The 26,075-nt window shown below is 46.1% G+C and overlaps 17 non-coding genes across 17 annotated transcripts; all 17 read right to left on the bottom strand.

Annotated features, from left to right (window-relative positions):
- Window positions 1-1,109: 1,109 nt before the first annotated feature.
- Window positions 1,110-1,181, bottom strand: Trnat-agu (transfer RNA threonine (anticodon AGU)). The gene has a single exon. It is a non-coding gene; the product is annotated as a tRNA-Thr (tRNA).
- A 1,431-nt stretch (window positions 1,182-2,612) lies between these two features.
- On the bottom strand, window positions 2,613-2,684 carry Trnat-agu (transfer RNA threonine (anticodon AGU)). Its single transcript has one exon. It is a non-coding gene; the product is annotated as a tRNA-Thr (tRNA).
- A 1,459-nt stretch (window positions 2,685-4,143) lies between these two features.
- Window positions 4,144-4,215, bottom strand: Trnat-agu (transfer RNA threonine (anticodon AGU)). The gene has a single exon. It is a non-coding gene; the product is annotated as a tRNA-Thr (tRNA).
- A 1,453-nt stretch (window positions 4,216-5,668) lies between these two features.
- Trnat-agu (transfer RNA threonine (anticodon AGU)) lies at window positions 5,669-5,740 on the bottom strand. Its single transcript has one exon. It is a non-coding gene; the product is annotated as a tRNA-Thr (tRNA).
- A 1,444-nt stretch (window positions 5,741-7,184) lies between these two features.
- Window positions 7,185-7,256, bottom strand: Trnat-agu (transfer RNA threonine (anticodon AGU)). The gene has a single exon. It is a non-coding gene; the product is annotated as a tRNA-Thr (tRNA).
- Window positions 7,257-8,702: 1,446 nt separating this feature from the next.
- On the bottom strand, window positions 8,703-8,773 carry Trnat-agu (transfer RNA threonine (anticodon AGU)). Its single transcript has one exon. It is a non-coding gene; the product is annotated as a tRNA-Thr (tRNA).
- A 1,434-nt stretch (window positions 8,774-10,207) lies between these two features.
- Trnat-agu (transfer RNA threonine (anticodon AGU)) lies at window positions 10,208-10,279 on the bottom strand. Its single transcript has one exon. It is a non-coding gene; the product is annotated as a tRNA-Thr (tRNA).
- A 1,464-nt stretch (window positions 10,280-11,743) lies between these two features.
- Trnat-agu (transfer RNA threonine (anticodon AGU)) lies at window positions 11,744-11,815 on the bottom strand. Its single transcript has one exon. It is a non-coding gene; the product is annotated as a tRNA-Thr (tRNA).
- Window positions 11,816-13,270: 1,455 nt separating this feature from the next.
- Window positions 13,271-13,342, bottom strand: Trnat-agu (transfer RNA threonine (anticodon AGU)). Its single transcript has one exon. It is a non-coding gene; the product is annotated as a tRNA-Thr (tRNA).
- A 1,460-nt stretch (window positions 13,343-14,802) lies between these two features.
- Trnat-agu (transfer RNA threonine (anticodon AGU)) lies at window positions 14,803-14,874 on the bottom strand. Its single transcript has one exon. It is a non-coding gene; the product is annotated as a tRNA-Thr (tRNA).
- A 1,459-nt stretch (window positions 14,875-16,333) lies between these two features.
- Trnat-agu (transfer RNA threonine (anticodon AGU)) lies at window positions 16,334-16,405 on the bottom strand. The gene has a single exon. It is a non-coding gene; the product is annotated as a tRNA-Thr (tRNA).
- A 1,471-nt stretch (window positions 16,406-17,876) lies between these two features.
- Window positions 17,877-17,948, bottom strand: Trnat-agu (transfer RNA threonine (anticodon AGU)). The gene has a single exon. It is a non-coding gene; the product is annotated as a tRNA-Thr (tRNA).
- Window positions 17,949-19,401: 1,453 nt separating this feature from the next.
- Trnat-agu (transfer RNA threonine (anticodon AGU)) lies at window positions 19,402-19,473 on the bottom strand. The gene has a single exon. It is a non-coding gene; the product is annotated as a tRNA-Thr (tRNA).
- Window positions 19,474-20,950: 1,477 nt separating this feature from the next.
- Trnat-agu (transfer RNA threonine (anticodon AGU)) lies at window positions 20,951-21,022 on the bottom strand. Its single transcript has one exon. It is a non-coding gene; the product is annotated as a tRNA-Thr (tRNA).
- Window positions 21,023-22,454: 1,432 nt separating this feature from the next.
- Trnat-agu (transfer RNA threonine (anticodon AGU)) lies at window positions 22,455-22,526 on the bottom strand. The gene has a single exon. It is a non-coding gene; the product is annotated as a tRNA-Thr (tRNA).
- Window positions 22,527-23,982: 1,456 nt separating this feature from the next.
- On the bottom strand, window positions 23,983-24,054 carry Trnat-agu (transfer RNA threonine (anticodon AGU)). Its single transcript has one exon. It is a non-coding gene; the product is annotated as a tRNA-Thr (tRNA).
- A 1,450-nt stretch (window positions 24,055-25,504) lies between these two features.
- Trnat-agu (transfer RNA threonine (anticodon AGU)) lies at window positions 25,505-25,576 on the bottom strand. Its single transcript has one exon. It is a non-coding gene; the product is annotated as a tRNA-Thr (tRNA).
- Between the last annotated feature and the right edge of the window lie 499 nt (window positions 25,577-26,075).

Here is a 26,075-nt window from a genome sequence, read left to right as displayed (position 1 = left end):
CCCCACGTGGGGGTCGAACCCACGACCCTGGGATTAAGAGCCTTATGTACTACCGACTGAGCTAACCGCGCTGCCTCGGTGAGTTTATGCCGGTTAGCTCGTCGCACAGTACTCGTTTGGGTTGATTGGTCCCATACAGAAACTCCCCATGTTGCCTAATTTTTTCCTAACGTCACACTCGTCACGTAGATCACTTTTATTTCATAATCATTTCTGAGAGGTAACAGAATTGCATGACAACCTGCAGAGCTAGTTTCGTCAAAATTAACACACATACTTGATGTGACTCATAAGCCGAACGAGTTACTTTCCGACGTTATTTTAGATGTGCAAGTGCCAGTCAAAAACACGCGGCGACGGCAATATGCAAACCAATTCGCTAGTTAACACCGGTCTTGTTGTGCGTGTTTTAAGCTGAAGAGCATCTCCAAGCAGAAAATGGTCAACAGCAACATTCACACGGTTTCGTACTGCTCAAGTGCTACACTAAAACGGTATGTTTCTTTTTCAGATCTGGAAAAACACGACCGAGAGAGGAATCAAACACGCAATCTTCGGATACGAAGTCCGACGCCTTATCCATTAGGTCACACGGTCACTGACAAACAAGTGGAACTTACATACGACTCATCTCAAAACGCTCACACCAGTGAGGAGTTGTGTTTTCGTTCTACACAGACGCTGCCCCTTGCTCTTTCCAACCCATTTGATACATTCAACCTGCTACGAGACCTACCAAATATAGACTGGGAAACTAAACCACACACTTTGTGCATTCGGAAATGTAGGCAGGGCGCCCCTCGCTGCATTTGCTACGATGTCCATTTGCTACTTCTGCAGAAGTGGCGGCGGCGGCGGCGACGACTACGACGACGACGACGACAACCGCGGAAGGCTCTGAGATATGTGAGAAATACATCTGTAAAATATATTTCAGACTGTCCCATCCCACCTTATGCTGTACCGCTTTGGCAAATGCTTTATCTGCGCCATTCGCCTTAATCACATCTGAGAGTAATTCTTAATAAAACGCCTCTCGCTAATTGTTAGTCATCCCAGATACTGTTTGCTATAAGGCCACGACGCGCAACTGACATCCAAAATTCGTCTGCCTCCTGTGAGGATCGAACTCACGACCCCTGGTTTACTAGACCAGTGCTCTGCCACTGAGCTAAAGAGGCGCGGCCTAGCGGCACTTTTGCGTACTTCATCCTTACGGTCGTCTGGATCATCAGACTTCAGCTGACAACACTTCATATTACCGTCTAATATTTGCAGCTATGGCGACCCATTACTGCTCGGCTACACATCTGACACGTAAAGGAAGTGCTCTCCAAATAACACCACTTGCATTTCAGAACATGTCTTTCACACATGTCTACAAAATCACCTTCACCTTCAAATACAGTTTCCTTGCGACTGACGGAGACGTAGGCAAAGTTTAAAGTTGCTATTTCCATTACATCACGTTAATCAGAAAAACGGTAAGTTACATCTGCAGAGGAACAAAATTCCGTTCCTCCCCACGTGGGGCTCGAACCCACGATCCCAGGATTAAGAGCCTTATGTTCTACCGACTGAGCTAGCCGCGCTGCCTCGGTGAGTATATGCCGGTCAGCACGTCACACAGTACTCGTTTGGGTTGATTGGTCCCATACAGAACCTCCCCATGTTGCCTAATGTTTTCCTAACGTCACACTCGTCACGTAGTTCACTTTTATTTCATAATCATTTCTGAGAGGTAACAGAATTGCATGACAACCTGCAGAGCTAGTTTCGTCAAAATTAACACACATACTTGATGTGACTCATAAGCCGAACGAGTTACTTTCCGACGTTATTTTAGATGTGCAAGTGCCAGTCAAAAACACGCGGCGACGGCAATATGCAAACCAATTCGCTAGTTAACACCGGTCTTGTTGTGCGTGTTTTAAGCTGAAGAGCATCTCCAAGCAGAAAATGGTCAACAGCAACATTCACACGGTTTCGTACTGCTCAAGTGCTACACTAAAACGGTATGTTTCTTTTTCAGATCTGGAAAAACACGACCGAGAGAAGAATCAAACACGCAATCTTCGGAAACGAAGTCCGACGCCTTATCCATTAGGCCACACGGTCACTGACAAACAAGTGGAACTTATATACGACTCATCTCAAAACGCTCACACCACTGAGGAGTTGTGTTTTCTTTCACACAGACGAAGCCCCTTGCTCTTTCCCACCCATTTGATACATTCAACCTGCTACGAGACCTACCAAATATAGACTGGGAAACTAAACCACACACTTTGTGCATTCGGAAATGTAAGGCAGGGCGTCCCTCGCCGCATTTGCTACGATGTCCATTTGCTACTTCTGCAGAAGTGGCGGCGGCGACGACGACGACAACCGCGGAAGGCTCTGAGATATGTGAGAAATACATCTATAAAATATATTTCAGACTGTCCCATCCCACCTTATGCTGTACCGCTTTGGCAAGTGCTTTATCTGCGCCATTCGCCTTAATCACATCTGAGAGTAATTCTTAATAAAACGCCTCTGGCTAATTGTTAGTCATCCCAGATACTGTTTGCTATAAGGCCACGACGCGCAACTGATATCCAAAATTCGTCTGCCTCCTGTGAGGATCGAACTCACGACCCCTGGTTTACTAGACCAGTGCTCTGCCACTGAGCTAAAGAGGCGCGGCCTAGCGGTACTTTTGCGTACTTCATCCTTACGGGCGTCTGGATCATCAGACTTCAGCTGACAACACTTCATATTACCGTCTAATATTTGCAGCTATGGCGACCCATTACTGCTTGGCTACACATCTGACACGTAAACGAAGTGCTCTCCAAATAACACCACTTGCATTTCAGAACATGTCTTTCACACATGTCTACAAAATCACCTTCACCTTCAAATACAGTTTCCTTGCGACTGACGGAGACGTAGGCAAAGTTTAAAGTTGCTATTTCCATTACATCACGTTAATCAGAAAAACGGTAAGTTACATCTGCAGAGGAACAAAATTCCGTTCCTCCCCACGTGGGGCTCGAACCCACGACCCTGGGATTAAGAGCCTTATGTTCTACCGACTGAGCTAGCCGCGCTACCTCGGTGAGTATATGCCGGTTAGCACGTCACACAGTACTCGTTTGGGTTGATTGGTCCCATACAGAACCTCCCCATGTTGCCTAATGTTTTCCTAACGTCACACTCGTCACGTAGTTCACTTTTATTTCATAATCATTTCTGAGAGGTAACAGAATTGCATGACAACCTGCAGAGCTAGTTTCGTCAAAATTAACACACATACTTGATGTGACTCATAAGCCGAACGAGTTACTTTCCGACGTTATTTTAGATGTGCAAGTGCCAGTCAAAAACACGCGGCGACGGCAATATGCAAACCAATTCGCTAGTTAACACCGGTCTTGTTGTGCGTGTTTTAAGCTGAAGAGCATCTCCAAGCAGAAAATGGTCAACAGCAACATTCACACGGTTTCGTACTGCTCAAGTGCTACACTAAAACGGTATGTTTCTTTTTCAGATCTGGAAAAACACGACCGAGAGAGGAATCAAACACGCAATCTTCGGATACGAAGTCCGACGCCTTATCCATTAGGCCACACGGTCACTGACAAACAAGTGGAACTTATATACGACTCATCTCAAAACGCTCACACCACTGAGGAGTTGTGTTTTCGTTCTACACAGACGCTGCCCCTTGCTCTTTCCCACCCATTTGATACATTCAACCTGCTACGAGACCTACCAAATATAGACTGGGAAACTAAACCACACACTTTGTGCATTCGGAAATGTAAGGCAGGGCGTCCCTCGCCGCATTTGCTACGATGTCCATTTGCTACTTCTGCAGAAGTGGCGGCGGCGGCGACGACGACGACGACGACGACGACGACGACGACAACAACCGCGGAAGGCTCTGAGATATGTAAAAAATACATCTATAAAATATATTTCAGACTGTCCCATCCCACCTTATGCTGTACCGCTTTGGCAAATGCTTTATCTGCGCCATTCGCCTTAATCACATCTGAGAGTAATTCTTAATAAAACGCCTCTCGCTAATAGTTAGTCATCCCAGATACTGTTTGCTATAAGGCCACGACGCGCAACTGATATCCAAAATTCGTCTGCCTCCCGTGAGGATCGAACTCACGACCCCTGGTTTACTAGACCAGTGCTCTGCCACTGAGCTAAAGAGGCGCCGCCTGGAGGTACTTTTGCGTACTTCATCCTTACGGTCGTCTGGTTCATCAGACTTCAGCTGACAACACTTCATATTACCGTCTAATATTTGCAGCTATGGCGACCCATTACTCCTTGCCTACACATCTGACACGTAAAGGAAGTGCTCTCCAAATAACATCACTTGCATTTCAGAACATGTCTTTCACACATGTCTACAAAATCACCTTCACCTTCAAATACAGTTTCGTAGCGACTGACGGAGACGTAGGCAAAGTTTAAAGTTGCTATTTCCATTACATCACGTTAATCAGAAAAACGGTAAGTTACATCTGCAGAGGAACAAAATTCCGCTCCTCCCCACGTGGGGCTCGAACCCACGACCCTGGGATTAAGAGCCTTATGTTCTACCGACTGAGCTAGCCGCGCTGCCTCGGTGAGTATATGCCGGTTAGCACGTCACACAGTACTCGTTTGGGTTGATTGGTCCCATACAGAACCTCCCCATGTTGCCTAATGTTTTCCTAACGTCACACTCGTCACGTAGTTCACTTTTATTTCATAATCATTTCTGAGAGGTAACAGAATTGCATGACAACCTGCAGAGCTAGTTTCGTCAAAATTAACACACATACTTGATGTGACTCATAAGCCGAACGAGTTACTTTCCGACGTTATTTTAGATGTGCAAGTGCCAGTCAAAAACACGCGGCGACGGCAATATGCAAACCAATTCGCTAGTTAACACCGGTCTTGTTGTGCGTGTTTTAAGCTGAAGAGCATCTCCAAGCAGAAAATGGTCAACAGCAACATTCACACGGTTTCGTACTGCTCAAGTGCTACACTAAAACGGTATGTTTCTTTTTCAGATCTGGAAAAACACGACCGAGAGAGGAATCAAACACGCAATCTTCGGATACGAAGTCCGACGCCTTATCCATTAGGCCACACGGTCACTGACAAACAAGTGGAACTTATATACGACTCATCTCAAAACGCTCACACCACTGAGGAGTTGTGTTTTCGTTCTACACAGACGCTGCCCCTTGCTCTTTCCCACCCATTTGATACATTCAACCTGCTACGAGACCTACCAAATATAGACTGGGAAACTAAACCACACACTTTGTGCATTCGGAAATGTAAGGCAGGGCGTCCCTCGCCGCATTTGCTACGATGTCCATTTGCTACTTCTGCAGAAGTGTCGGCGGCGGCGACGACGACGACGACGACGACGACGACGACAACCGCGGAAGGCTCTGAGATATGTGAGAAATACATCTATAAAATATATTTCAGACTGTCCCATCCCACCTTATGCTGTACCGCTTTGGCAAATGCTTTATCTGCGCCATTCGCCTTAATCACATCTGAGAGTAATTCTTAATAAAACGCCTCTCGCTAATTGTTAGTCATCCCAGATACTGTTTGCTATAAGGCCACGACGCGCAACTGATATCCAAAATTCGTCTGCCTCCCGTGAGGATCGAACTCACGACCCCTGGTTTACTAGACCAGTGCTCTGCCACTGAGCTAAAGAGGCGCGGCCTGGCGGTACTTTTGCGTACTTCATCCTTACGGTCGTCTGGATCATCCGACTTCAGCTGACAACACTTCATATTACCGTCTAATATTTGCAGCTATGGCGACCCATTACTGCTTGCCTACACATCTGACACGTAAAGGAAGTGCTCTCCAAATAACACCACTTGCATTTCAGAACATGTCTTTCACACATGTCTACAAAATCACCTTCACCTTCAAATACAGTTTCGTAGCGACTGACGGAGACGTAGGCAAAGTTTAAAGTTGCTATTTCCATTACATCACGTTAATCAGAAAAACGGTAAGTTACATCTGCAGAGGAACAAAATTCCGCTCCTCCCCACGTGGGGCTCGAACCCACGACCCTGGGATTAAGAGCCTTATGTTCTACCGACTGAGCTAGCCGCGCTGCCTCGGTGAGTATATGCCGGTTAGCACGTCACACAGTACTCGTTTGGGTTGATTGGTCCCATACAGAACCTCCCCATGTTGCCTAATGTTTTCCTAACGTCACACTCGTCACGTAGTTCACTTTTATTTCATAATCATTTCTGAGAGGTAACAGAATTGCATGACAACCTGCAGAGCTAGTTTCGTCAAAATTAACACACATACTTGATGTGACTCATAAGCCGAACGAGTTACTTTCCGACGTTATTTTAGATGTGCAAGTGCCAGTCAAAAACACGCGGCGACGGCAATATGCAAACCAATTCGCTAGTTAACACCGGTCTTGTTGTGCGTGTTTTAAGCTGAAGAGCATCTCCAAGCAGAAAATGGTCAACAGCAACATTCACACGGTTTCGTACTGCTCAAGTGCTACATTAAAACGGTATGTTTCTTTTTCAGATCTGGAAAAACACGACCGAGAGAGGAATCAAACACGCAATCTTCGGATACGAAGTCCGACGCCTTATCCATTAGGCCACACGGTCACTGACAAACAAGTGGAACTTATATACGACTCATCTCAAAACGCTCACACCACTGAGGAGTTGTGTTTTCGTTCTACACAGACGCTGCCCCTTGCTCTTTCCCACCCATTTGATACATTCAACCTGCTACGAGACATACCAAATATAGACTGGGAAACTAAACCACACACTTTGTGCATTCGGAAATGTAAGGCAGGGCGTCCCTCGCCGCATTTGCTACGATGTCCATTTGCTACTTCTGCAGAAGTGACGACGACGACGACGACGACGACGACGACGACAACCGCGGAAGGCTCTGAGATATGTGAGAAATACATCTATAAAATATATTTCAGACTGTCCCATCCCACATTATGCTGTACCGCTTTGGCAAATGCTTTATCTGCGCCATTCGCCTTAATCACATCTGAGAGTAATTCTTAATAAAACGCCTCTCGCTAATTGTTAGTCATCCCAGATACTGTTTGCTATAAGGCCACGACGCGCAACTGAAATCCAAAATTCGTCTGCCTCCTGTGAGGATCGAACTCACGACCCCTGGTTTACTAGACCAGTGCTCTGCCACTGAGCTAAAGAGGCGCGGCCTAGCGGTGCTTTTGCGTACTTCATCCTTACGGTCGTCTGGATCATCAGACTTCAGCTGACAACACTTCATATTACCGTCTAATATTTGCAGCTATGGCGACCCATTACTGCTTGGCTACACATCTGACACGTAAAGGAAGTGCTCTCCAAATAACACCATTTGCATTTCAGAACATGTCTTTCACACATGTCTACAAAATCACCTTCACCTTCAAATACAGTTTCGTAGCGACTGACGGAGACGTAGGCAAAGTTTAAAGTTGCTATTTCCATTACATCACGTTAATCAGAAAAACGGTAAGTTACATCTGCAGAGGAACAAAATTCCGTTCCTCCCCACGTGGGCTCGAACCCACGACCCTGGGATTAAGAGCCTTATGTTCTACCGACTGAGCTAGCCGCGCTGCCTCGGTGAGTATATGCCGGTTAGCACATCACACAGTACTCGTTTGGGTTGATTGGTCCCATACAGAACCTCCCCATGTTGCCTAATGTTTTCCTAACGTCACACTCGTCACGTAGTTCACTTTTATTTCATAATCATTTCTGAGAGGTAACAGAATTGCATGACAACCTGCAGAGCTAGTTTCGTCAAAATTAACACACATACTTGATGTGACTCATAAGCCGAACGAGTTACTTTCCGACGTTATTTTAGATGTGCAAGTGCCAGTCAAAAACACGCGGCGATGGCAATATGCAAACCAATTCGCTAGTTAACACCGGTCTTATTGTGCGTGTTTTAAGCTGAAGAGCATCTCCAAACAGAAAATGGTCAACAGCAACATTCACACGGTTTCGTACTGCTCAAGTGCTACACTAAAACGGTATGTTTCTTTTTCAGATCTGGAAAAACACGACCGAGAGAGGAATCAAACACGCAATCTTCGGATACGAAGTCCGACGCCTTATCCATTAGGCCACACGGTCACTGACAAACAAGTGGAACTTATATACGACTCATCTCAAAACGCTCACACCACTGAGGAGTTGTGTTTTCGTTCTACACAGACGCTGCCCCTTGCTCTTTCCCACCCATTTGATACATTCAACCTGCTACGAGACCTACCAAATATAGACTGGGAAACTAAACCACACACTTTGTGCATTCGGAAATGTAAGGCAGGGCGTCCCTCGCCGCATTTGCTACGATGTCCATTTGCTACTTCTGCAGAAGTGTCGGCGGCGACGACGACGACGACGACGACGACGACAACCGCGGAAGGCTCTGAGATATGTGAGAAATACATCTATAAAATATATTTCAGACTGTCCCATCCCACCTTATGCTGTACCGCTTTGGCAAATACTTTATCTGCGCCATTCGCCTTAATCACATCTGAGAGTAATTCTTAATAAAACGCCTCTCGCTAATTGTTAGTCATCCCAGATACTGTTTGCTATAAGGCCACGACGCGCAACTGATATCCAAAATTCGTCTGCCTCCCGTGAGGATCGAACTCACGACCCCTGTTTACTAGACCAGTGCTCTGCCACTGAGCTAAAGAGGCGCGGCCTAGCGGTACTTTTGCGTACTTCATCCTTACGGTCGTCTGGATCATCAGACTTCAGCTGACAACACTTCATATTACCGTCTAATATTTGCAGCTATGGCGACCCATTACTGCTTGGCTACACATCTGACACGTAAAGGAAGTGCTCTCCAAATAACACCACTTGCATTTCAGAACATGTCTTTCACACATGTCTACAAAATCACCTTCACCTTCAAATACAGTTTCGTAGCGACTGACGGAGACGTAGGCAAAGTTTAAAGTTGCTATTTCCATTACATCACGTTAATCAGAAAAACGGTAAGTTACATCTGCAGAGGAACAAAATTCCGCTCCTCCCCACGTGGGGCTCGAACCCACGACCCTGGGATTAAGACCCTTATGTTCTACCGACTGAGCTAGCCGCGCTGCCTCGGTAAGTATATGCCGGTTAGCACGTCACACAGTACTCGTTTGGGTTGATTGGTCCCATACAGAACCTCCCCATGTTGCCTAATGTTTTCCTAACGTCACACTCGTCACGTAGTTCACTTTTATTTCATAATCATTTCTGAGAGGTAACAGAATTGCATGACAACCTGCAGAGTTAGTTTCGTCAAAATTAACACACATACTTGATGTGACTCATAGGCCGAACGAGTTACTTTCCGACGTTATTTTAGATGTGCAAGTGCCAGTCAAAAACACCCGGCGACGGCAATATGCAAACCAATTCGCTAGTTAACACCGGTCTTGTTATGCGTGTTTTAAGCTGAAGAGCATCTCCAAGCAAAAATGGTCAACAGCAACATTCACACGGTTTCGTACTGCTCAAGTGCTACACTAAAACGGTATGTTTCTTTTTCAGATCTGGAAAAACATGACCGAGAGAGGAATCAAACACGCAATCTTCGGATACGAAGTCCGACGCCTTATCCATTAGGCCACACGGTCACTGACAAACAAGTGGAACTTATATACGACTCATCTCAAAACGCTCACACCACTGAGGAGTTGTGTTTTCGTTCTACACAGACGCTGCCCCTTGCTCTTTCCCACCCATTTGATACATTCAACCTGCTACGAGACATACCAAATATAGACTGGGAAACTAAACCACACACTTTGTGCATTCGGAAATGTAAGGCAGGGCGTCCCTCGCCGCATTTGCTACGATGTCCATTTTCTACTTCTGCAGAAGTGACGACGACGACGACGACGACGACAACCGCGGAAGGCTCTGAGATATGTGAGAAATACATCTATAAAATATATTTCAGACTGTCCCATCCCACCTTATGCTGTACCGCTTTGGCAAATGCTTTATCTGCGCCATTCGCCTTAATCACATCTGAGAGTAATTCTTAATAAAACGCCTCTCGCTAATTGTTAGTCATCCCAGATACTGTTTGCTATAAGGCCACGACGCGCAACTGAAATCCAAAATTCGTCTGCCTCCTGTGAGGATCGAACTCACGACCCCTGGTTTACTAGACCAGTGCTCTGCCACTGAGCTAAAGAGGCGCGGCCTAGCGGTGCTTTTGCGTACTTCATCCTTACGGTCGTCTGGATCATCAGACTTCAGCTGACAACACTTCATATTACCGTCTAATATTTGCAGCTATGGCGACCCATTACTGCTTGCCTACACATCTGACACGTAAAGGAAGTGCTCTCCAAATAACACCGCTTGCATTTCAGAACATGTCTTTCACACATGTCTACAAAATCACCTTCACCTTCAAATACAGTTTCGTAGCGACTGACGGAGACGTAGGCAAAATTTAAAGTTGCTATTTCCATTACATCACGTTAATCAGAAAAACGGTAAGTTACATCTGCAGAGGAACAAAATTCCGTTCCTCCCCACGTGGGCTCGAACCCACGACCCTGGGATTAAGAGCCTTATGTTCTACCGACTGAGCTAGCCGCGCTGCCTCGGTGAGTATATGCCGGTTAGCACATCACACAGTACTCGTTTGGGTTGATTGGTCCCATACAGAACCTCCCCATGTTGCCTAATGTTTTCCTAACGTCACACTCGTCACGTAGTTCACTTTTATTTCATAATCATTTCTGAGAGGTAACAGAATTGCATGACAACCTGCAGAGCTAGTTTCGTCAAAATTAACACACATACTTGATGTGACTCATAAGCCGAACGAGTTACTTTCCGACGTTATTTTAGATGTGCAAGTGCCAGTCAAAAACACGCGGCGATGGCAATATGCAAACCAATTCGCTAGTTAACACCGGTCTTATTGTGCGTGTTTTAAGCTGAAGAGCATCTCCAAACAGAAAATGGTCAACAGCAACATTCACACGGTTTCGTACTGCTCAAGTGCTACACTAAAACGGTATGTTTCTTTTTCAGATCTGGAAAAACACGACCGAGAGAGGAATCAAACACGCAATCTTCGGATACGAAGTCCGACGCCTTATCCATTAGGCCACACGGTCACTGACAAACAAGTGGAACTTATATACGACTCATCTCAAAACGCTCACACCACTGAGGAGTTGTGTTTTCGTTCTACACAGACGCTGCCCCTTGCTCTTTCCCACCCATTTGATACATTCAACCTGCTACGAGACCTACCAAATATAGACTGGGAAACTAAACCACACACTTTGTGCATTCGGAAATGTAAGGCAGGGCGTCCCTCGCCGCATTTGCTACGATGTCCATTTGCTACTTCTGCAGAAGTCGCGGCGGCGGCGGCGGCGACGACGACGACGACGACGACGACGACGACGACGACAACTGCGGAAGGCTCTGAGATATGTGAGAAATACATCTATAAAATATATTTCAGACTATCCCATCCCACCTTATGCTCTACCGCTTTGGCAAATGCTTTATCTGCGCCATTCGCCTTAATCACATCTGAGAGTAATTCTTAATAAAACGCCTCTCGCTAATTGTTAGTCATCCCAGATACTGTTTGCTATAAGGCCACGACGCGCAACTGAAATCCAAAATTCGTCTGCCTCCTGTGAGGATCGAACTCATGACCCCTGGTTTACTAGACCAGTGCTCTGCCACTGAGCTAAAGAGGCGCGGCCTAGCGATGCTTTTGCGTACTTCATCCTTACGGTCGTCTGGATCATCAGACTTCAGCTGACAACACTTCATATTACCGTCTAATATTTGCAGCTATGGCGACCCATTACTGCTTGGCTACACATCTGACACGTAAAGGAAGTGCTCTCCAAATAACACCACTTGCATTTCAGAACATGTCTTTCACACATGTCTACAAAATCACCTTCACCTTCAAATACAGTTTCGTAGCGACTGACGGAGACGTAGGGAAAGTTTAAAGTTGCTATTTCCATTACATCACGTTAATCAGAAAAACGGTAAGTTACATCTGCAGAGGAACAAAATTCCGTTCCTCCCCACGTGGGCTCGAACCCACGACCCTGGGATTAAGAGCCTTATGTTCTACCGACTGAGCTAACCGCGCTGCCTCGGTGAGTATATGCCGGTTAGCACATCACACAGTACTCGTTTGGGTTGATTGGTCCCATACAGAACCTCCCCATGTTGCCTAATGTTTTCCTAACGTCACACTCGTCACGTAGTTCACTTTTATTTCATAATCATTTCTGAGAGGTAACAGAATTGCATGACAACCTGCAGAGCTAGTTTCGTCAAAATTAACACCCATACTTGATGTGACTCATAAGCCGAACGAGTTACTTTCCGACGTTATTTTAGATGTGCAAGTGCCAGTCAAAAACACGCGGCGATGGCAATATGCAAACCAATTCGCTAGTTAACACCGGTCTTGTTGTGCGTGTTTTAAGCTGAAGAGCATCTCCAAGCAGAAAATGGTCAACAGCAACATTCACACGGTTTCGTACTGCTCAAGTGCTACACTAAAACGGTATGTTTCTTTTTCAGATCTGGAAAAACACGACCGAGAGAGGAATCAAACACGCAATCTTCGGATACGAAGCCCGACGCCTTATCCATTAGGCCACACGGTCACTGACAAACAAGTGGAACTTATATACGACTCATCTCAAAACGCTCACACCACTGAGGAGTTGTGTTTTCGTTCTACACAGACGCTGCCCCTTGCTCTTTCCCACCCATTTGATACATTCAACCTGCTACGAGACCTACCAAATATAGACTGGGAAACTAAACCACACACTTTGTGCATTCGGAAATGTAAGGCAGGGCGTCCCTCGCCGCATTTGCTACGATGTCCATTTGCTACTTCTGCAGAAGTCGCGGCGGCGGCGACGACGACGACGACGACGACGACGACGACGACAACCGCGGAAGGCTCTGAGATATGTGAGAAATACATCTATAAAATATATTTCAGACTATCCCATCCCACCTTATGCTCTACCGCTTTGGCAAATGCTTTATCTGCGCCATTCGCCTTAATCACATCTGAGAGTAATTCTTAATAAAACGCCTCTCGCTAATTGTTAGTCATCCCGGATACTGTTTGCTATAAGGCCACGACGCGCAACTGAAATCCAAAATTCGTCTGCCTCCTGTGAGGATCGAACTCACGACCCCTGGTTTACTAGACCAGTGCTTTGCCACTGAGCTAAAGAGGCGCGGCCTAGCGGTGCTTTTGCGTACTTCATCCTTTAATGTCGTCTGGATCATCAGACTTCAGCTGACAACACTTCATATTACCGTCTAATATTTGCAGCTATGGCGACCCATTACTGCTTGGCTACACATCTGACACGTAAAGGAAGTGCTCTCCAAATAACACCACTTGCATTTCAGAACATGTCTTTCACACATGTCTACAAAATCACCTTCACCTTCAAATACAGTTTCGTAGCGACTGACGGAGACGTAGGCAAAGTTTAAAGTTGCTATTTCCATTACATCACGTTAATCAGAAAAACGGTAAGTTACATCTGCAGAGGAACAAAATTCCGTTCCTCCCCACGTGGGGCTCGAACCCACGACCCTGGGATTAAGAGCCTTATGTTCTACCGACTGAGCTAGCCGCGCTGCCTCGTTGAGTATATGCCGGTTAGCACGTCACACAGTACTCGTTTGGGTTGATTGGTCCCATACAGAACCTCCCCATGTTGCCTAATGTTTTCCTAACGTCACACTCGTCACGTAGTTCACTTTTATTTCATAATCATTTCTGAGAGGTAACAGAATTGCATGACAACCTGCAGAGCTAGTTTCGTCAAAATTAACACACATACTTGATGTGACTCATAAGCCGAACGAGTTACTTTCCGACGTTATTTTAGATGTGCAAGTGCCAGTCAAAAACACGCGGCGACGGCAATATGCAAACCAATTCGCTAGTTAACACCGGTCTTGTTGTGCGTGTTTTAAGCTGAAGAGCATCTCCAAGCAGACAATGGTCAACAGCAACATTCACACGGTTCCGTACTGCTCAAGTGCTACACTAAAACGGTATGTTTCTTTTTCAGATCTGGAAAAACACGACCGAGAGAGGAATCAAACACGCAATCTTCGGATACGAAGTCCGACGCCTTATCCATTAGGCCACACGGTCACTGACAAACAAGTGGAACTTATATACGACTCATCTCAAAACGCTCACACCACTGAGGAGTTGTGTTTTCGTTCTACACAGACGCTGCCCCTTGCTCTTTCCCACCCATTTGATACATTCAACCTGCTACGAGACCTACCAAATATAGACTGGGAAACTAAACCACACACTTTGTGCATTCGGAAATGTAAGGCAGGGCGTCCCTCGCCGCATTTGCTACGATGTCCATTTGCTACTTCTGCAGAAGTGGCGGCGACGACGACGACGACGACGACGACGACGACGACGACGACGACAACCGCGGAAGGCTCTGAGATATGTGAGAAATACATCTATAAAATATATTTCAGACTGTCCCATCCCACCTTATGCTGTACCGCTTTGGCAAATGCTTTATCTGCGCCATTCGCCTTAATCACACCAGAGAGTAATTCTTAATAAAACGCCTCTCGCTAATTGTTAGTCATCCCAGATACTGTTTGCTATAAGGCCACAACGCGCAACTGATATCCAAAGTTCGTCTGCCTCCTGTGAGGATCGAACTCACGACCCCTGGTTTACTAGACCAGTGCTCTGCCACTGAGCTAAAGAGGCGCGGCCTAGCGGTACTTTAGCGTACTTCATCCTTACGGTCGTCTGGATCATCAGACTTCAGCTGACAACACTTCATATTACCGTCTAATATTTGCAGCTATGGCGACCCATTACTGCTTGGCTACACATCTGACACGTAAAGGAAGTGCTCTCCAAATAACACCACTTGCATTTCAGAACATGTCTTTCACACATGTCTACAAACTCACCTTCACCTTCAAATACAGTTTCGTAGCGACTGACGGAGACGTAGGCAAAGTTTAAAGTTGCTATTTCCATTACATCACGTTAATCAGAAAAACGGTAAGTTACATCTGCAGAGGAACAAAATTCCGTTCCTCCCCACGTGGGGCTCGAACCCACGACCCTGGGATTAAGAGCCTTATGTTCTACCGACTGAGCTAGCCGCGCTGCCTCGGTGAGTATATGCCGGTTAGCACGTCACACAGTACTCGTTTGGGTTGATTGGTCCCATACAGAACCTCCCCATGTTGCCTAATGTTTTCCTAACGTCACACTCGTCACGTAGTTCACTTTTATTTCATAATCATTTCTGAGAGGTAACAGAATTGCATGACAACCTGCAGAGCTAGTTTCGTCAAAATTAACACACATACTTGATGTGACTCATAAGCCGAACGAGTTACTTTCCGACGTTATTTTAGATGTGCAAGTGCCAGTCAAAAACACGCGGCGACGGCAATATGCAAACCAATTCGCTAGTTAATACCGGTCTTGTTGTGCGTGTTTTAAGCTGAAGAGCATCTCCAAGCAGAAAATGGTCAACAGCAACATTCACACGGTTTCGTACTGCTCAAGTGCTACACTAAAACGGTATGTTTCTTTTTCAGATCTGGAAAAACACGACCGAGAGAGGAATCAAACACGCAATCTTCGGATACGAAGTCCGACGCCTTATCCATTAGGCCACACGGTCACTGACAAACAAGTGGAACTTATATACTACTCATCTCAAAACGCTCACACCACTGAGGAGTTGTGTTTTCGTTCTACACAGACGCTGCCCCTTGCTCTTTCCCACCCATTCGATACATTCAACCTGCTACGAGACCTACCAAATATAGACTGGGAAACTAAACCACACACTTTGTGCATTCGGAAATGTAAGGCAGGGCGTCCCTCGCCGCATTTGCTACGATGTCCATTTGCTACTTCTGCAGAAGTCGCGGCGGCGACGACGACGACGACGACGACGACGACGACGACGACGACAACCGCGGAAGGCTCTGAGATATGTGAGAAATACATCTATAAAATATATTTCAGACTGTCCCATCCCACCTTATGCTGTACCGCTTTGGCAAATGCTTTATCTGCGCCATTCGCCTTAATCACATCTGAGAGTAATTCTTAATAAAACGCCTCTCGCTAATTGTTAGTCATCCCAGATACTGTTTGCTATAAGGCCACGACGCGCAACTGATATCCAAAATTCGTCTGCCTCCTGTGAGGATCGAACTCACGACCCCTGGTTTACTAGACCAGTGCTCTGCCACTGAGCTAAAGAGGCGCGGCCTAGCGGTACTTTTGCGTACTTCATCCTTACGGTCGTCTGGATCATCAGACTTCAGCTGATAACACTTCATATTACCGTCCAATATTTGCAGCTATGGCGACCCATTACTGCTTGGCTACACATCTGACACGTAAAGGAAGTGCTCTCCAAATAACACCACTTGCATTTCAGAACATGTCTTTCACACATGTCTACAAAATCACCTTCACCTTCAAATACAGTTTCGTAGCGACTGACGGAGACGTAGGCAAAGTTTAAAGTTGCTATTTCCATTACATCACGTTAATCAGAAAAACGGTAAGTTACATCTGCAGAGGAACGAAATTCCGTTCCTCCCCACGTGGGGCTCGAACCCACGACCCTGGGATTAAGAGCCTTATGTTCTACCGACTGAGCTAGCCGCGCTGCCTCGGTGAGTATATGCCGGTTAGCACGTCACACAGTACTCGTTTGGGTTGATTGGTCCCATACAGAACCTCCCCATGTTGCCTAATGTTTTCCTAACGTCACACTCGTCACGTAGTTCACTTTTATTTCATAATCATTTCTGAGAGGTAACAGAATTGCATGACAACCTGCAGAGCTAGTTTCGTCAAAATTAACACACATACTTGATGTGACTCATAAGCCGAACGAGTTACTTTCCGACGTTATTTTAGATATGCAAGTGCCAGTCAAAAACACGCGGCGACGGCAATATGCAAACCAATTCGCTAGTTAACACCGGTCTTGTTGTGCGTGTTTTAAGCTGAAGAGCATCTCCAAGCAGAAAATGGTCAACAGCAACATTCACACGGTTTCGTACTGCTCAAGTGCTACACTAAAACGGTATGTTTCTTTTTCAGATCTGGAAAAACACGACCGAGAGAGGAATCAAACACGCAATCTTCGGATACGAAGTCCGACGCCTTATCCATTAGGCCACACGGTCACTGACAAACAAGTGGAACTTATATACTACTCATGTCAAAACGCTCACACCACTGAGGAGTTGTGTTTTCGTTCTACACAGACGCTGCCCCTTGCTCTTTCCCACCCATTTGATACATTCAACCTGCTACGAGACCTACCAAATATAGACTGGGAAACTAAACCACACACTTTGTGCATTCGGAAATGTAAGGCAGGGCGTCCCTCGCCGCATTTGCTACGATGTCCATTTGCTACTTCTGCAGAAGTCGCGGCGGCGGCGACGACGACGACGACGACGACGACGACGACGACGACGACGACGACGACAACCGCGGAAGGCTCTGAGATATGTGAGAAATACATCTATAAAATATATTTCAGACTGTCCCATCCCACCTTATGCTGTACCGCTTTGGCAAATGCTTTATCTGCGCCATTCGCCTTAATCACATCTGAGAGTAATTCTTAATAAAACGCCTCTCGCTAATTGTTAGTCATCCCAGATACTGTTTGCTATAAGGCCACGACGCGCAACTGATATCCAAAATTCGTCTGCCTCCTGTGAGGATCGAACTCACGACCCCTGGTTTACTACACCAGTGCTCTGCCACTGAGCTAAAGAGGCGCGGCCTAGCGGTACTTTTGCGTACTTCATCCTTACGGTCGTCTGGATCATCAGACTTCAGCTGATAACACTTCATATTACCGTCCAATATTTGCAGCTATGGCGACCCATTACTGCTTGGCTACACATCTGACACGTAAAGGAAGTGCTCTCCAAATAACACCACTTGCATTTCAGAACATGTCTTTCACACATGTCTACAAAATCACCTTCACCTTCAAATACAGTTTCGTAGCGACTGACGGAGACGTAGGCAAAGTTTAAAGTTGCTATTTCCATTACATCACGTTAATCAGAAAAACGGTAAGTTACATCTGCAGAGGAACGAAATTCCGTTCCTCCCCACGTGGGGCTCGAACCCACGACCCTGGGATTAAGAGCCTTATGTTCTACCGACTGAGCTAGCCGCGCTGCCTCGGTGAGTATATGCCGGTTAGCACGTCACACAGTACTCGTTTGGGTTGATTGGTCCCATACAGAACCTCCCCATGTTGCCTAATGTTTTCCTAACGTCACACTCGTCACGTAGTTCACTTTTATTTCATAATCATTTCTGAGAGGTAACAGAATTGCATGACAACCTGCAGAGCTAGTTTCGTCAAAATTAACACACATACTTGATGTGACTCATAAGCCGAACGAGTTACTTTCCGACGTTATTTTAGATGTGCAAGTGCCAGTCAAAAACACGCGGCGACGGCAATATGCAAACCAATTCGCTAGTTAACACCGGTCTTGTTGTGCGTGTTTTAAGCTGAAGAGCATCTCCAAGCAGAAAATGGTCAACAGCAACATTCACACGGTTTCGTACTGCTCAAGTGCTACACTAAAACGGTATGTTTCTTTTTCAGATCTGGAAAAACACCACCGAGAGAGGAATCAAACACGCAATCTTCGGATACGAAGTCCGACGCCCTATCCATTAGGCCACACGGTCACTGACAAACAAGTGGAACTTATATACGACTCATCTCAAAACGCTCACACCACTGAGGAGTTGTGTTTTGGTTCTACACAGACGCTGCCCCTTGCTCTTTCCCACCCATTTGATACATTCAACCTGCTACGAGACCTACCAAATATAGACTGGGAAACTAAACCACACACTTTGTGCATTCGGAAATGTAAGGCAGGGCGTCCCTCGCCGCATTTGCTACGATGTCCATTTGCTACTTCTGCAGAAGTGGCGGCGGCGGCGACGACGACGACGACGACGACGACGACGACAACCGCGGAAGGCTCTGAGATATGTGAGAAATACATCTATAAAATATATTTCAGACTGTCCCATCCCACCTTATGCTGTACCGCTTTGGCAAATGCTTTATCTGCGCCATTCGCCTTAATCACATCTGAGAGTAATTCTTAATAAAACGCCTCTCGCTAATTGTTAGTCATCCCAGATACTGTTTGCTATAAGGCCACGACGCGCAACTGATATCCAAAATTCGTCTGCCTCCTGTGAGGATCGAACTCACGACCCCTGGTTTACTAGACCAGTGCTCTGCCACTGAGCTAAAGAGGCGCGGCCTAGCGGTACTTTTGCGTACTTCATCCTTACGGTCGTCTGGATCATCAGACTTCAGCTGATAACACTTCATATTACCGTCCAATATTTGCAGCTATGGCGACCCATTACTGCTTGGCTACACATCTGACACGTAAAGGAAGTGCTCTTCAAATAACACCACTTGCATTTCAGAACATGTCTTTCACACATGTCTACAAAATCACCTTCACCTTCAAATACAGTTTCGTAGCGACTGACGGAGACGTAGGCAAAGTTTAAAGTTGCTATTTCCATTACATCACGTTAATCAGAAAAACGGTAAGTTACATCTGCAGAGGAACGAAATTCCGTTCCTCCCCACGTGGGGCTCGAACCCACGACCCTGGGATTAAGAGCCTTATGTTCTACCGACTGAGCTAGCCGCGCTGCCTCGGTGAGTATATGCCGGTTAGCACGTCACACAGTACTCGTTTGGGTTGATTGGTCCCATACAGAACCTCCCCATGTTGCCTAATGTTTTCCTAACGTCACACTCGTCACGTAGTTCACTTTTATTTCATAATCATTTCTGAGAGGTAACAGAACTGCATGACAACCTGCAGAGCTAGTTTCGTCAAAATTAACACACATACTTGATGTGACTCATAAGCCGAACGAGTTACTTTCCGACGTTATTTTAGATGTGCAAGTGCCAGTCAAAAACACGCGGCGACGGCAATATGCAAACCAATTCGCTAGTTAACACCGGTCTTGTTGTGCGTGTTTTAAGCTGAAGAGCATCTCCAAGCAGAAGATGGTCAACAGCAACATTCACACGGTTTCGTACTGCTCAAGTGCTACACTAAAACGGTATGTTTCTTTTTCAGATCTGGAAAAACACCACCGAGAGAGGAATCAAACACGCAATCTTCGGATACGAAGTCCGACGCCCTATCCATTAGGCCACACGGTCACTGACAAACAAGTGGAACTTATATACGACTCATCTCAAAACGCTCACACCACTGAGGAGTTGTGTTTTGGTTCTACACAGACGCTGCCCCTTGCTCTTTCCCACCCATTTGATACATTCAACCTGCTACGAGACCTACCAAATATAGACTGGGAAACTAAACCACACACTTTGTGCATTCGGAAATGTAAGGCAGGGCGTCCCTCGCCGCATTTGCTACGATGTCCATTTGCTACTTCTGCAGAAGTGGCGGCGGCGGCGGCGGCGGCGGCGGCGGCGACGACGACGACGACGACGACGACGACGACGACGACAACCGCGGAAGGCTCTGAGATATGTGAGAAATACATCTATAAAATATATTTCAGACTGTCCCATCCCACCTTATGCTGTACCGCTTTGGCAAATGCTTTATCTGCGCCATTCGCCTTAATCACATCTGAGAGTAATTCTTAATAAAACGCCTCTCGCTAATTGTTAGTCATCCCAGATACTGTTTGCTATAAGGCCACGACGCGCAACTGATATCCAAAATTCGTCTGCTTCCTGTGAGGATCGAACTCACGACCCCTGGTTTACTAGACCAGTGCTCTGCCACTGAGCTAAAGAGGCGCGGCCTAGCGGTACTTTTGCGTACTTCATCCTTACGATCGTCTGGATCATCAGACTTCAGCTGACAACACTTCATATTACCGTCTAATATTTGCAGCTATGGCGACCCATTACTGCTTGGCTACACATCTGACACGTAAACGAAGTGCTCTCCAAATAACACCACTTGCATTTCAGAACATGTCTTTCACACATGTCTACAAAATCACCTTCACCTTCAAATACAGTTTCGTAGCGACTGACGGAGACGTAGGCAAAGTTTAAAGTTGCTATTTCCATTACATCACGTTAATCAGAAAAACGGTAAGTTACATCTGCAGAGGAACGAAATTCCGTTCCTCCCCACGTGGGGCTCGAACCCACGACCCTGGGATTAAGAGCCTTATGTTCTACCGACTGAGCTAGCCGCGCTGCCTCGGTGAGTATATGCCGGTTAGCACGTCACACAGTACTCGTTTGGGTTGATTGGTCCCATACAGAACCTCCCCATGTTGCCTAATGTTTTCCTAACGTCACACTCGTCACGTAGTTCACTTTTATTTCATAATCATTTCTGAGAGGTAACAGAATTGCATGACAACCTGCAGAGCTAGTTTCGTCAAAATTAACACACATACTTGATGTGACTCATAAGCCGAACGAGTTACTTTCCGACGTTATTTTAGATGTGCAAGTGCCAGTCAAAAACACGCGGCGACGGCAATATGCAAACCAATTCGCTAGTTAACACCGGTCTTGTTGTGCGTGTTTTAAGCTGAAGAGCATCTCCAAGCAGAAAATGGTCAACAGCAACATTCACACGGTTTCGTACTGCTCAAGTGCTACACTAAAACGGTATGTTTCTTTTTCAGATCTGGAAAAACACCACCGAGAGAGGAATCAAACACGCAATCTTCGGATACGAAGTCCGACGCCTTATCCATTAGGCCACACGGTCACTGGCAAACAAGTGGAACTTATATACGACTCATCTCAAAACGCTCACACCACTGAGGAGTTGTGTTTTCGTTCTACACAGACGCTGCCCCTTGCTCTTTCCCACCCATTTGATACATTCAACCTGCTACGAGACCTACCAAATATAGACTGGGAAACTAAACCACACACTTTGTGCATTCGGAAATGTAAGGCTGGGCGTCCCTCGCCGCATTTGCTACGATGTCCATTTGCTACTTCTGCAGAAGTGGCGACGACGACGACGACAACAACCGCGGAAGGCTCTGAGATATGTGAGAAATACATCTATAAAATATATTTCAGACTGTCCCATCCCACCTTATGCTGTACCGCTTTGGCAAATGCTTTATCTGCGCCATTCGCCTTAATCACATCTGAGAGTAATTCTTAATAAAACGCCTCTCGCTAATTGTTAGTCATCCCAGATACTGTTTGCTATAAGGCCACGACGCGCAACTGATATCCAAAATTCGTCTGCCTCCTGTGAGGATCGAACTCACGACCCCTGGTTTACTAGACCAGTGCTCTGCCACTGAGCTAAAGAGGCGCGGCCTAGCGGCACTTTTGCGTACTTCATCCTTACGGTCGTCTGGATCATCAGACTTCAGCTGACAACACTTTATATTACCGTCTAATATTTGCAGCTATGGCGACCCATTACTGCTTGGCTACACATCTGACACGTAAACGAAGTGCTCTCCAAATAACACCACTTGCATTTCAGAACATGTCTTTCACACATGTCTACAAAATCACCTTCACCTTCAAATACAGTTTCGTAGCGACTGACGGAGACGTAGGCAAAGTTTAAAGTTGCTATTTCCATTACATCACGTTAATCAGAAAAACGGTAAGTTACATCTGCAGAGGAACGAAATTCCGTTCCTCCCCACGTGGGGCTCGAACCCACGACCCTGGGATTAAGAGCCTTATGTTCTACCGACTGAGCTAGCCGCGCTGCCTCGGTGAGTATATGCCGGTTAGCACGTCACACAGTACTCGTTTGGGTTGATTGGTCCCATACAGAACCTCCCCATGTTGCCTAATGTTTTCCTAACGTCACACTCGTCACGTAGTTCACTTTTATTTCATAATCATTTCTGAGAGGTAACAGAATTGCATGACAACCTGCAGAGCTAGTTTCGTCAAAATTAACACACATACTTGATGTGACTCATAAGCCGAACGAGTTACTTTCCGACGTTATTTTAGATGTGCAAGTGCCAGTCAAAAACACGCGGCGACGGCAATATGCAAACCAATTCGCTAGTTAACACCGGTCTTGTTGTGCGTGTTTTAAGCTGAAGAGCATCTCCAAGCAGAAAATGGTCAACAGCAACATTCACACGGTTTCGTACTGCTCAAGTGCTACATTAAAACGGTATGTTTCTTTTTCAGATCTGGAAAAACACGACCGAGAGAGGAATCAAACACGCAATCTTCGGATACGAAGTCCGACGCCTTATCCATTAGGCCACACGGTCACTGGCAAACAAGTGGAACTTATATACGACTCATCTCAAAACGCTCACACCACTGAGGAGTTGTGTTTTCGTTCTACACAGACGCTGCCCCTTGCTCTTTCCCACCCATTTGATACATTCAACCTGCTACGAGACCTACCAAATATAGACTGGGAAACTAAACCACACACTTTGTGCATTCGGAAATGTAAGGCAGGGCGTCCCTCGCCGCATTTGCTACGATGTCCATTTGCTACTTCTGCAGAAGTGGCGGCGGCGACGACGACGACGACGACGACGACGACGACGACGACAACCGCGGAAGGCTCTGAGATATGTGAGAAATACATCTATAAAATATATTTCAGACTGTCCCGTCCCACCTTATGCTGTACCGCTTTGGCAAATGCTTTATCTGCGCCATTCGCCTTAATCACATCTGAGAGTAATTCTTAATAAAACGCCTCTCGCTAATTGTTAGTCATCCCAGATACTGTTTGCTATAAGGCCACGACGCGCAACTGATATCCAAAATTCGTCTGCCTCCTGTGAGGATCGAACTCACGACCCCTGGTTTACTAGACCAGTGCTCTGCCACTGAGCTAAAGAGGCGCGGCCTAGCAGTACTTTTGCGTACTTCATCCTTACGGTCGTCTGGATCATCAGACATCAGCTGATAACACTTCATATTACCGTCTAATATTTGCAGCTATGGCGACCCATTACTGCTTGGCTACACATCTGACACGTAAAGGAAGTGCTCTCCAAATAACACCACTTGCATTTCAGAACATGTCTTTCACACATGTCTACAAAATCACCTTCACCTTCAAATACAGTTTCGTAGCGACTGACGGAGACGTAGGCAAAGTTTAAAGTTGCTATTTCCATTACATCACGTTAATCAGAAAAACGGTAAGTTACATCTGCAGAGGAACAAAATTCCGTTCCTCCCCACGTGGGGCTCGAACCCACGACCCTGGGATTAAGAGCCTTATGTTCTACTGACTGAGCTAGCCGCGCTGCCTCGGTGAGTATATGCCGGTTAGCACGTCACACAGTACTTGTTTGGGTTGATTGGTCCCATACAGAACCTCCCCATGTTGCCTAATGTTTTCCTAACGTCACACTCATCACGTAGTTCACTTTTATTTCATAATCATTTCTGAGAGGTAACAGAATTGCATGACAACCTGCAGAGCTAGTTTCGTCAAAATTAACACACATACTTGATGTGACTCATAAGCCGAACGAGTTACTTTCCGACGTTATTTTAGATGTGCAAGTGCCAGTCAAAAACACGCGGCGACGGCAATATGCAAACCAATTCGCTAGTTAACACCGGTCTTGTTGTGCGTGTTTTAAGCTGAAGAGCATCTCCAAGCAGAAAATGGTCAACAGCAACATTCACACGGTTTCGTACTGCTCAAGTGCTACACTAAAACGGTATGTTTCTTTTTCAGATCTGGAAAAACACGACCGAGAGAGGAATCAAACACGCAATCTTCGGATACGAAGACCGACGCCTTATCCATTAGGCCACACAGTCACTGACAAACAAGTGGAACTTATATACGACTCATCTCAAAACGCTCACACCACTGAGGAGTTGTGTTTTCGTTCTACACTGACGTTGCCCCTTGCTCTTTCCCACCCATTTGATACATTCAACCTGCTACGAGACCTACAAAATATAGACTGGGAAACTAAACCACACACTTTGTGCATTCGGAAATGTAAGGCAGGGCGTCCCTCGCCGCATTTGCTACGATGTCCATTTGCTACTTCTGCAGAAGTGGCGGCGACGACGACGACGACGACGACGACGACGACGACAACCGCGGAAGGCTCTGAGATATGTGAGAAATACATCTATAAAATATATTTCAGACTGTCCCATCCCACCTTATGCTGTATCGCTTTGGCAAATGCTTTATCTGCGCCATTCGCCTTAATCACATCTGAGAGTAATTCTTAATAAAACGCCTCTCGCTAATTGTTAGTCATCCCAGATACTGTTTGCTATAAGGCCACGACGCGCAACTGATATCCAAAATTCATCTGCTTCCTGTGAGGATCGAACTCACGACCCCTGGTTTACTAGACCAGTGCTCTGCCACTGAGCTAAAGAGGCGCGGCCTAGCGGTACTTTTGCGTACTTCATCCTTACGGTCGTCTGGATCATCAGACTTCAGCTGACAACACTTCATATTACCGTCTAATATTTGCAGCTATGGCGACCCATTACTGCTTGGCTACACATCTGACACGTAAACGAAGTGCTCTCCAAATAACACCACTTGCATTTCAGAACATGTCTTTCACACATGTCTACAAAATCACCTTCACCTTCAAATACAGTTTCCTTGCGACTGACGGAGACGTAGGCAAAGTTTAAAGTTGCTATTTCCATTACATCACGTTAATCAGAAAAACGGTAAGTTACATCTGCAGAGGAACGAAATTCCGTTCCTCCCCACGTGGGGCTCGAACCCACGACCCTGGGATTAAGAGCCTTATGTTCTACCGACTGAGCTAGCCGCGCTGCCTCGGTGAGTATATGCCGGTTAGCACGTCACACAGTACTCGTTTGGGTTGATTGGTCCCATACAGAACCTCCCCATGTTGCCTAA

This window comes from Schistocerca gregaria, chromosome 4 (genome assembly GCF_023897955.1).
Source record: "Schistocerca gregaria isolate iqSchGreg1 chromosome 4, iqSchGreg1.2, whole genome shotgun sequence".
Taxonomy (NCBI): domain Eukaryota; kingdom Metazoa; phylum Arthropoda; class Insecta; order Orthoptera; family Acrididae; genus Schistocerca; species Schistocerca gregaria.
The sequence above is the reverse complement of the archived record's forward strand: the minus strand, read 5'-3'. Positions and strand labels throughout refer to the sequence as shown.